The 10,884-nt window shown below is 43.4% G+C and overlaps 1 long non-coding RNA gene across 1 annotated transcript; it reads right to left on the reverse strand.

The window, feature by feature from the left end:
- Positions 1 to 9,628: 9,628 nt before the first annotated feature.
- On the reverse strand, positions 9,629 to 10,326 carry LOC115594583 (uncharacterized). The gene is made up of 3 exons (XR_003986521.1): positions 10,176 to 10,326; positions 9,823 to 9,926; positions 9,629 to 9,735 (listed from the first exon to the last, which is right to left on the reverse strand). It is a non-coding gene; the product is annotated as an uncharacterized LOC115594583 (long non-coding RNA).
- Positions 10,327 to 10,884: the final 558 nt, after the last annotated feature.

Consider the following 10,884-nt stretch of genomic DNA (forward strand, 5'->3'; position numbering starts at 1 on the left):
CGCTCTGAGCCTACTGCTCTGTCTCAACCCTATGTTCAGTCACACTCACACGCTCTGAGTCTATTGCTCCGTCCCCACACAACGTAAACCGAGAACGTCTCTGTCCCCAACCCTCGGTTCAGTCACACACAACCCCACACGCTCTGAGTCTACTGCTCCGTCCCCAACCCTAGGTTCAGTCACACTCACACGCTCTGAGTCTACTGCTCCGTCTCAACCCTAGGTTCAGTCATACTCACACGCTCTGAGTCTACTGCTCCGTCCCCACACAACGTAAACCGAGAACGGCTCTGTCCCCAGCCCTCGGTTCGGTCACACACAACCCAACGCGCTCTGAGTCTACGGCTCTGTCTCATACAACGTAAGCCGATAACTGCTCCGTCCCCAACCCTCGGTTCAGTCACACTCACATGCTCTGAGTCTACTGCTCCATCCCCACACGACGTAAGCTGATAACGGCTCTGTCCCCAGACCTCGGTTCAGTCACAAAAAAAAAATTCAGCCCTCAGTTCGGTCATTCACACACCCTGAGTCTAGTGCTCCATCCCACACAACGTAAACCGAGAACGGCTCTGTGTCCCAGCCCGCGGTTCGGTCACTCACACACTCTGAGTCTAATGCCCCGTCCCACACAACATAGAATGAGAACGGCTCATTTTCCCACAGCACTTACACTCATCTCCGTTGCCCCCCCCCCGACCCTCTGTCCCAGCCCTCAGTCACACACACCCTGAGTCCCACCTGCCAGCAACCACCCAGAACCTGTTCAGGGGTAATGCTTCAAAAAAAAAAAAAGAAGATTCAAGAGACTCAAGATTCAAATGTTTTTTGTTTTTTTTTGATCACATGAAATTGTACAAGTGCAGCAGCAGCGGCAGCAGCAGTGTCATGGTGGTGAATGTCCATCATCCAATCCTGCTCGCAGCCCTCGGTTTAGTCACAAACACGCTCTGAGTCTACTGTTCCATCTCACGCAACGTAAACCGAGAACTGCTCTGTCCCCAGCCCTCGGTTCAGTCTCACAAAACCACACGCACGCTCTGAGTCTACAGCTCTGTCCCACTCCAAGTAAACCAAGAACGGCTCTGTCCCCAGCCCTCGGTTCAGTCACTCACACATGCTCTGAGTCTACAGCTCCCTTCCCAGCCCTCGGTTCGCTCGCTCACATGCGCTCTGAGTCTACTGCTCTGTCCCAAGCAACGTAAGCCTGGAACGGCTTCAGTCTCACTCACACGCTGTGAGTCTAATGTTCTGTCCCCAGCCCTCGGTTCGGTCACACACAACCACACACACGCTCTGAGTCTACTGCTCCATCTCACGCAACGCAAACCGAGAACGGCTCTGTCCCCAGCCCTTGGTTCAGTCACTCACACACTCTCTGATTCTAATGCCCTGTCCCACACAACATAGAACGAGAACGGCTCCTTTTCCCCACAGGACTTACACGCATCTCCGTTGCCCCCCCCCCGACCCTCTGTCCCAGCCCTCAGTCACACACACCCTTAGTCCCACCTAACAGCAACCACCCAGAACCTGTTCAGTGGTAATGCTTCAAATAAAAATAAAAAATTCAAGAGACTCAAGATTCAAAGGGTTTTTTTTTTTATTTGATCACATGAAATTGTACAAGTTCAGCAGCAGCCAGCAGCAGCAGCAGCAAATGGTAGTGAATATCCATCAAAATCCTGGTCATTCGCTCTAGACCTGCACAGTTTATGGTGTCAAAAAAAAAGAATGAAAACAAACGAAATACATAAAAATAAAACAAAATAAAAAAAATAAGCATCCTGAAGATGGGGTAATGCAATGTTGTTCTCAATGTAGAGTCCAAGTCTCTACTCTGTTCCCAGCCTTCGGTTTAGTCACTCACACACACACACATTGAGTCTACGGCTCCGTGTCCAGCCTTCAGTTCAGTCACACACACGCTCGGAGTCTACGGCTACGTTTCCAGCCTTCGGGTCAGTCACACACACACACACACTGAGTCTACGGCTCTGTCCCCAGCCTTCGATTCAGTCACACACACACACTCTATGTCTACGGCTCTGTCCCACACAACGTAGACCGAGAATTATCATTATTATTAATATTATTATTATTATTGGCTGATACTTGATCTTGTAATGGGATGAATCATGGAGTTGGGCACAACAGGTCTGGGGGGTTTATTTCGACCCCAGGGCGACAGGCCCTCAAGATAATGTCTCGGGTCAAAATGACCCAAGGACAACGGGAGGGTTAACTCTAACTAATGCATTTTAAACAAATTTTAACTACTTTAATGAATGAAATATGTTCCAATCTTGATATTTATGTTTGGTCTATATTCAAATCAAATCATCTTTCTCTAAATCAATGAGTTGAATAATGAAAGGGAATAAAATATAAATCCTAAGATGTGTCAGACCTCAAACCACCAGTGCCACTATATTAACATTAAACATAATCATTTAAGTCTTATGCATTTAAATAATAAATAAACACAAACATTTTAATCTCTAATTTACTAACTTAAAGTTATTTAATTTGTTATTGTGATTAAATTAAAGTTTCCTCACCACTTACCAGGTCGTTTCTTCCCTCTATGAGGGGTCAATAAGCGACAAGGAGCTGTTCCGAAGATCTGGTTTGGCTGACATGCTGACAGAGGAGATGGCCATCATGTTCGATAAAGGTTTCCTGATCTATGATTATGTGAAGTGTAAAGTGTATTGCCCACCATTTCTTAGCAAACAGTCACAGATGCCTGCACACAGTGTCCTCCAGACACAAAAGATTGCCCAGCTGAGAGTTCACGTGGAACGCGTGATGAGAAGGGTGAAAGAGAATAAGCTTTTTGACTCTGTAATTCCACTATCTATTGCTGGAAGCATTAATCAAATATTTGCTGTGGCCTGTCTGCTCAGCAATTATCAAAACAAAGCCCTGGTCAGGTCATGGGTTAAGTAATGCAGATATTGTGAAATTTAAGTATGAAATGGTATGGAGTGTGCTCTTCCTCTTCCCCCTTATACAGGTTCCACCTCTGTGCACCTTACCTGTGGCTTCTTGTGACAGATAATACACTTTTTATATACATTTCCTTGTCATTGTCATACATTACATTGTGTGGTTTTAAGTTATATCTGGTTGTAAAGACAATCCCTTGATTATTATTTAACCGTTACATAACAATAGTTATACAGACACAGATAAACAAATATTTTTATTACAGAATAATAACAACATGTATCCATTAATTAATTAATTAATTCAGTCAGTCACTCATTGCAGCAGCTCAATTTCATGCATTGTGTGTTTTTCTCATTTGAAAGTACTTCGCCATGTAGGTGTTAAAATAAAAAAAAGTCACCCTTTTGTCTAATTTTTTGTTGTACTTCAATGTTGGTGCGTACCCTCTCAACAAAGAAATCCTCCTCAGCCCACACAAAGAAGTCACACCACCTAAGGCCAGTTATAAGAAGCTGGCCTTGCACTTGCCAAAAGTAAGCATGGCTGGTCTTTAATTTAAAACTGCCATTGGCCATCTGCAAGTACTTGCACTCCACAAAAGTCTTCACATTTGGGCACTTAATCTCTACCAAAACAAATGGTGGCATTGCAGATGGATCATATACTAGGCCATCTGGTGAAGCACAAAGCCATGGCATTTTTAGGATGAATTACCAATCCACAGGGTGAGTAATTGACATTGGCACACTGAGAATACTCCTTTGCTGCATCAAATTGCATTTGGGCCCCTCTCTTCATTGGCGCTGTTTGTTTTGTGCCCCTAATTATTCTTTCTGCTAGTGATTCTGCACTACTGTTACCTCGCACATGGCACACCTCCCTAAATCGTGATGATGTTATTCTAGGTTTTTGCAAAATGTGCCAGTCTTGGACTGAGCTCTGGTCTCTCGTTCCTTCCTCGACTTTGTGGGCCATCTCCATGGACAATTGCAGGCTGCACAGGTGCAAATGTTCCTCCTCTGTGCACACCCACTCACACTCTGACGCTGGCATTTTGTAGTCCTCTAGAGGCAGACGTGGAGGTGGAGGAGCATTCGGATGGAGTACCATGTGTCGCGTGGGGAGTTTAGGCAGTTGATAGGACAAAACGCTCCCCCTCTGCACAAGACCAAACTGTGACTCCACAAGGCTCTTCTCTACCGTCATCCCCATGGTTGCCACTATTGGCAAGTCTAGTGGCTCTAGACCACTGTAGGCTTCTGCCACCTGAAGCACAGACAGGTCAGGAAGCTCCCCAACTATCCCTCTCGTCAGAGTACTCCTTTGAATAAAACAGAACATAGGCAACTTAATTTTCATACTTGCACATACAATTCAAATGGCTCTGTTTGAACCTCGCTCTCCCAGATGTCAGCTAACCACTGCTCAAAGATGCCCACACTTACCGCAATCCTCCTTTGCACATCCGGCCTTGCACAGGCTTGATGACCACCATCTCACCAACAGGTCCTGGTTTTACACCCTGTGAAGTTAAGAACAAGAAGTAAGGTACAAGTGACAGTCTTTAATGTGACATCAATGGTTAGGAAAGTTTCAAAGTTAAATGCCAATTCAAAAGTAAGAGTTAAACTTACAGCTGTCCGGGGCTTGTGCCATTGTTGTTCTTGCTCTGTACAGCTGTGGACAGGGAGAACCACTGGAACACTTAGTTGCGAATAGTGGGCTGTTTGAAACAGCAGGGCCACTGTGTGGTTGCACATAGCATTACCAGCTACACATGAGCACCTGGACATCACCATGATGACAGGCACTGAGTCTTTAAGAACTATCTGTTGATAGTGAAAAAATCAGTCAGTATTGTTGTATTTACCTTTTAAACTGCTGCCATGACATGGAGTACCCTCCATAAACATCAACAATATGACAGAGGCCAAATTGAATGTGGCCATGATGTTACACAGAATTTGGGTAACACTTTACTTGGATAGTACTCCTACAATAACTTTACAGGTGGCATATGAATACAACTTCTTTCTAACTGTTCACCTTAACAAAGCCCAACTCCTAGCCCCTAACCTTATGTGTAATTGTAACAGCTGCTGTTTGCAAAATGGCATACTATGCACTATGGAACCTGGGTGGTGTGAGTGTGTGCTTGTTATCAAGTCATAATCAAACTAAATTTTCCTGAACACCAAAACATACAATAAACAAACGCTTCAAGCAAAGACTGGCTTATAATGTGACCAAGAACAGTGTGCAATGATAGATCAATGAAACAGCTATGCTTTTCAGCTGAAGTGTCTGTAGTCTTGTTAGCCAACTTGTGAAATAGGCTACAAGTCAACCTTTAGTCTAACAAGCTATTTTGTCATGACATCCCCCAAGGCTCTATTTTGTAGACAGTAGCACTACCAAAGGCTGTATGCCATTTCGGAAAAAGGGCATGTAAACATAACATGTTAAGTAGGCTACACAAGTAAAGTGTGACTCAAATTTGAGTACTGAACGCCTTAAACTAGAAACTTTAAGAACAGTTGACGTCCAACTCAGAACTCGGAACAGTTGAACTCCAACTCTGATTGAGACTACCAATTAGAATGGCCTACTTTAGTCGTATGCGGTTTGTCGTTCTTATTCATGAACCTGAAGCAAATAGCCCGGACAGCTATCTCTCCTGTCACACTGTCTTTATTTGACACTTACAACGGCAAACACAGATTAAAGCAAAATGTAATCAAGCAAGTATACAACATTAATTTAGTTATGTGCTGTACTGTCGTATGTCATTGTCCGCGAGTAGGCTCAATGTTTACTGTTGCAAGTTGCAACTAACCTAGCTAGCACCATAGCTTCTTGCTATCCCAACTACAAAGATACAAGTATAGGAGACTCACCTTCATATTCAAACACATAAGAATTCGTGTACATGCTAAATCCCTTCTCCAACCTTCAGTGCTTTCGCCTGACGCTTTACAAATGCGATGGACATCGTTAATCGTCATCTTCGGCAGGTCTGTCAGGCATCGACTGTAGAAGGGCTCCATCTCTAGGCAACCGGAAGCGAGTAAGCCGTATTACATGAACGTGGAAGTTGACGTGCAAAGAGCCCATTGTTGTGGTCCGTCCGTGTGTCTGTGTGTGTGTGTGTGTGTCTGTGTGTGTGTGTGGCTGTGTGTGTGTCTGTGCGTGTGTGTATGTATGGCGGTATAATCGTTTCAAAAAGCGTGCGCACCTATCAACTGATCGTGTCACTTGCGCCTGCTTTGACGCCTGTGCAGCAAGCCGCGCCTGACGTGTAATGTAGTTTCCTCATTGACTTATAATGGGCCCCCGTTCACGCGCACGTTCACGCGTGATGACTGCTTCACGCCGGTAATCACACAACGCGTAGTGACTACGCGTAACATTCATGCGTCTTTATGCAAACGCACGTGTTAACGCTCGCATGAAGATGATTGAACATTTTCTTCACGCGCTTACGCGTACGCGGAAATGACGTGCGCAAACTCTGTCGCGCATAACAAGAAGCTGAGTACGTATGAAGCAGCGTGCGCACGTCTGTCTTTCACTGTTTGACAAATGCTGTTAGGCGTTCACACGTACGTGCGGTCGCAAACTCTCAAGCTTCTCAGCCGGAAGTTGATCTGCACCGTGCGCACCAGTCCGCGTACATGAACGCCTCGCGTAGTTGTTCTGTGTTCCATTTTCATCCAGTAGATGGTGCAATCGATCCAATGCGAGATACAGACATATAGGCTTTTGCATGACATGATTCACACCGCTGTTCTGACCCTCTCCTCAAAACACCGCATTTCCGAAATTGATTTTCAAGTTTACATTACTTCCTACATCAAACACTGCCGTCCGCTCACCGCCGCACTCACACAACTCATTGCTTTTTATTGCTAATAGGCCTTTGTCACTATCTTCATTTATTATGTAGTATATTTTCGCTTGCAGCAAACACATTTAAACGTTTGTCTAAACTTTTTACACGCACTATCCGTGGTGCTGGAATCCCCACTTCCAGCCGCACTCGCACAACTCTGAAATAAACTGTGGCCCATGGGTGCGATCTGCCGGGGAATGACTCCTCTGCTCGTCCGTTTTAACATAACTTGTCTTTGTGGAAGGTTAACAATGTATGAGTGGATTGAGCACTGCTGCTCAGTTTGTCTTTGAAAAAAAAAAGCAAAGGAGAAGACAATAGGCTACCTATGTATTTTTGATTCAATAAACATGAAATTGATTGTGTATCCATCTCTTATAGCCATAGACTATCATCTATCGACCGTGCGTGCAAAATCCAGCTGCTGACCCTCCGCTCCGCTGTCACACAACGGATCCCCCGTCCGCGCTCCCTCTCTCTTGCCCGAAAAATAATTTCCATGAAGAAAACATCGCCTGACATTTAAATTTAAGTTCCCCTTGACAGTACAAATCTCAAGAAATCAGGATGTATTGCTCATTTGTAAACACAACACTTATCAGTTTATAGGCAAGAATCTAAAGGTTTATTAATGCAATTCATTTCAAATTCGCTTTATTGGCATGAATGCCACAACAACAATATTGCTCCAAGCACCAAGAACCACGAAAAGAATACCTAGCACAGTAAATAATAATAATAATAATAATAATAATAATGATAATAACTTTGAACATTATCACAATTAAGTTATCAATCTGCGATGTAAACAAAATGCAAACATTAGACTTCTAACCATTTTTCTACAAGTGACTGTATTTAAATTGAGAATAGTTTTTATATAAATTACACAAAAGGAAAAGAAAATGTGATTTGCTTTACCTATTTCAGCCATAAGCGGTCATATTGATCGCACATCATTTCGCGGGATTTCATACATTTTCTCTCTTGTGTCTAACTTTGTTAGCGGTCTCCAGCTGTGCAACTGTAACACAACATTATATGAATAAGGACTAACACTAATAGCCTAATTGATTGTTATTTCTTCCACTTACAGAACTGTTTACGACTCGAAACAATGTTATTATATATGACGTTTCTGACCAAATGTCGCGGCTTCAAATGCATCAAATTCCCACATCCAGTTACGCAGGCAGCTGTCCAGGGTGCTGAACCAGGTGACAGACAAAGCTGCACACTGCGTTCTGATGTTTGCTGGGCAGATCTGTCCCCCTTGGTTTCTCATCCACTCTGTTGTGGGAGATCTCCCACAGAGCAAAAGTAATACACATTTTTTATCTCTCCCCGCTCGGCTCGAGCGCGGCTGAACTCTGGCTTGAGCCCACTTCACCCAGGCGCGAGCCTGCAGCCCCCGCTCCTGCTGACAACAGACCGGGGGAGAAGACAGACATTCCTTTGCTCAGAACCCATATCAGGCTGTGTCTGAATATGCACGAAGATCGGTATAATGCATTGGAGCAATTTTCATACAATTTCGGATATTTAGCATGATAAAGTAATTTCAATTGAACACAGCCATTTGTCCAGCTGAAGCATAATGAGCGTTATGTCATTATTAATATGAAGTAGGCTTGTTTTGCGGTTAATCCGCCACATGATCCGTTTGAACCCACAAAGGAAAAAAGGATAAATGCTTAACAATGTATGAGTGGATTGAGCACTGCTGCTCAGTTTTTTGTTTGTTTGTTTGTTTTTTAAAGCTGAGGAGAAGACGACATGCTGACCCACAACCCAGTCGCCCTGCAGCCTTTTTGGTTATTTTTTTTTAACAGTGGGACTATTTTATTAGATAATAGGCTACCTATGTATTTTTGATTCAATAAAAACTACATGAAATTGATTGTGTATCCTTCTCTTATAGCCATAGAGGGGATTATCATGACCACAGGCCCCTGCCTACACACGCAAACTGTGCGCACGCAAAGGCTGTTACATTATTACACTGAATATAATAATGTCTGCAAACGTAATAAACCTCAAACACCTACTAATAATACTGACCGTGCGTGCAAAATCCAGCTGCTGACCCTCTGCTCCACTGTCACACAACGGATCCCTCTCTATTGTAATTGTTTGCCCGAAAAATAATTTCCATGAAGAAAACATCGCCTGATATTTAAATTCAAATTCCCATTGACAATACAAATCTCAGGAAATCTGGATGTATTGCTCATTTCTACACACAACACTTATCAGTCTACAGGCAAGAATCAAGAATCTAAAGGTTTATTAATTCAATAGATTTCAAATTCGCTTTATTGCCATGAATGCCACAACAATATTGCTAAAGCAATAAAGAACTAACGAAAAGAATACCTAACACGGTACCGTTATACTTACTGTGTGTGTTTATGTGAAATAATAATAATAATAATAACTTTGAACATTATCAGTTATCAATCTGTGATGTTAATAACAAAATGCAAACATTACAGACTTTTAACCATTTTTCTAAAAGTCTCTGTATTTTAATTGAGAATATTTTTTATATAAATTACAGAAAAGGAAAAGAAAATATGATTTGTTTTACCTATTTCGGCCACAAGCGGTCATATTGACCGCACATCATTTCGCGGGATTTCATTCATTGTCTCTCTTGTCTCTGACTTGGCTCTCATCTACGCTGATGTATATGACGTGTGTTTCGATAACCAAGAAAGTGCTTGGAGACCGTAAAGGGCATTTAGAACAATATTTAGTCACATAAATTACAAAATGGGGTCTGGGGGAAGGGGTCCGTTATTGTGGTGACTTGGTAACACCGATTCTCCACGACCACCGCTGTCTTCCACTTGCACACTGTCCTCTGCCGGGCGCAGACTCGGGAGCTGTGGGGGAAACGAGATGGCAGTCACTGCACTTTTAAACCCAATACATGCACACCACTTCATTTCCGTCATAAGATCGTTGCTCACATGATGGGGCAGAGTATCAGCTGTTCACCGTCACCTCGGGCCAACATCACTCACGTCATTGGCACCACTGCTGTCACACCGTCCTTGGGCGCCGGCCTCTTACGCTGTCATGTGGGGAGGGGGGGGGGGGACTTCAGTCACTGTACTTTTACACACATTCGCAATAACTTTCCACGAACAGGGATCACTACTCGCACAATGGAGGCAGAGTAGGGATGTAACGTATTGGTAATACCACGATATCGTGATAACAAAAGTGTCTCAATATTATTGTGAACATGCAGGGTATGAAATGACGGCAAATACTGTAGATTTTGATCTCATTACATCCCTAGGGCAGAGTATAAACTCACATTTCAATTAGTCCGACAGTCAGTGCCCGTCTGCTGGTGACAGCTGTCGTTCTCTTTCTCCTGCTCCTTTCCCCGTGGATCTCTCACTCCTCTTCCTCTGTCTGCTCGCTGCAGGTGTAACTGGGTCGGTCTGCAGGCCCCGCCCACTCTGCTGTGTTTGGGTGTAGAATCAGACACTGGCAACTCTTGTCAAACCCTGGTTTAGCCCTGTATCAACAATACACCTGACATGAAAAAGGACAAGCTTAGTGTAGGTCTATAAAATGGTGAAAACCAGACACAACGTTACAGGCAACACTATTTTTTTAAGCTCTCAAAACTCAGTTCTACAGGTGCTTTTCACCAGTGTGACATGTGTCTGAGTGGATCTGTTGTTAAACTATCTTTTTAGTTTCTCAATTGCTGATTAGGAATGGTTGATGGTGTGAGTGTGACAGATGAGTATGTGTGTGTGGAAGGTATATGAAAGTTGTGTGGTTCTGTAACAGAGAATAAAAAGCAGTTATCAGAACAGCAGGTACATGGTTAACTATACAGTACCAGGAATGGTAAACAACCAATAGAAATAAGAATGAATCATTCAGCTTAATTAACAACAGCCAATATACAACAATAATACAAGCACATGTAGGAGAGTTCTTACTATTAGCAACTAATAAGCATTAACGAGCTAACTGATTAGCAGCACTAACAATATACATTTTCCACC

The sequence above is a fragment of the Sparus aurata genome, chromosome 13, assembly GCF_900880675.1.
Source record: "Sparus aurata chromosome 13, fSpaAur1.1, whole genome shotgun sequence".
In the NCBI taxonomy this organism is placed as follows: Eukaryota; Metazoa; Chordata; class Actinopteri; order Spariformes; family Sparidae; genus Sparus; species Sparus aurata.